At 42.2% G+C, this 1,193-nt stretch overlaps 1 protein-coding gene across 2 annotated transcripts in view; it reads left to right on the plus strand.

Annotated features, from left to right (window-relative positions):
- The first annotated feature begins 908 nt into the window (after positions 1 to 908).
- The window catches only part of rrp36 (ribosomal RNA processing 36), a 6,577-nt gene continuing 6,292 nt past the window's right edge, over positions 909 to 1,193 (plus strand). Inside the window, exon 1 of one of the 2 annotated variants that reach the window (XM_020620247.1) lies at positions 909 to 994. The gene's annotated coding sequence lies outside the window, so the exon portion shown is untranslated. Of the gene's footprint in view, positions 1,030 to 1,193 lie in introns of both variants that reach the window. The other variant, XM_020620244.1, reaches the window with a different exon arrangement.

Consider the following 1,193-nt stretch of genomic DNA (forward strand, 5'->3'; position numbering starts at 1 on the left):
CCCTGTTTAGGAACCGCCCCGCTCTACCTCCTGAGCCACAGCCGCCCCCAAATTCTGACATTGTATGACCCTATTCAAGAAGAAAAATGTATGATTTGAGTTATGAGGGTCCTGTGCCCTGGTAAGGCGTTATGCCTAGCAACGCCCCTGTTCAGTACTATTAACAGGCGTTTTCAGGGTCATACAATGTCAGAATGGACTTCGAATGAAAAACGACCACACCCAGTTGACAAAGTCAAAGAAAAACATTACTGGAAGAGAGGAGAGGGATGTGAAAGTCACACTGTGAAACAGGTTGGTGGATGTGTCACACCAGCAGAGGGCAGCACTGCGCTCTGTTCGTGACAGGAAGTAACGTCACGGCTGAGTAAAGCCACGCGGATTAGATTTAGAGAATTTGCATTTGTGAATATAAAATTTTGCCATGAGTAGAATAAAGTTAATTAAATGTAGTTTGTCACTTTCCTTTCTATTATTGTTATACAGACCAAATAAAACATGTTCCCATTTCACAGCAAGGGGATAATGAATTTTGGAGGTGATGAATACAGAGACATTCTGCCATAAATCATAGCAAAATGGACAATCCCAAAATAAATGAACAGTGGTTTCTTCCGAGGCATTACAGAAAACACACGATGTATTAATAGACCTATTAAATCTTGTAAGATAATGAGCAGATGGGTAAAATCTGTGAATTAACTTAAAGGAGACCTCTCTTATTTTATTACTGATCATATATTTAAAAGGCAATAACCATACTTTATCCCAGCAAATGTCCGGAACCAAACTATTCCAGTAGGATATAACATAGACACTACATCCTGTTGACAAATAGTCAGAATAGCTCGATGGTTCTTCTTTCTTATAGTGGTGAAACATGTTTTCCCTATGAACGCGCAGAAGAACCCAGTAACACTTATTTTGAAAGCGGAAGTGCTTTGTTTCTTACTGGCGTGGCAGATGCAGTCATGGATGCACGTGAATAATGGAGGTCAGAGAAGCAGGAGTTTTGTAATTTAATATCAGGTAGGTCTGTATAAAGCCTTATTTTATCACAGTCACTCGGTGATGACAGTCGGAGGTAGACGTGTTGGCTAACCGAGCTCCTCACCCGGTGTCTGGTCTCTGGCTACTCGGTGGCTAACCGAGCTCCTCACCCGGTGTCTGGTCTCTGGCTACTTCGGCCCACA

Source organism: Monopterus albus, unplaced genomic scaffold, assembly GCF_001952655.1.
Source record: "Monopterus albus unplaced genomic scaffold, M_albus_1.0 scaffold235.1, whole genome shotgun sequence".
Taxonomy (NCBI): domain Eukaryota; kingdom Metazoa; phylum Chordata; class Actinopteri; order Synbranchiformes; family Synbranchidae; genus Monopterus; species Monopterus albus.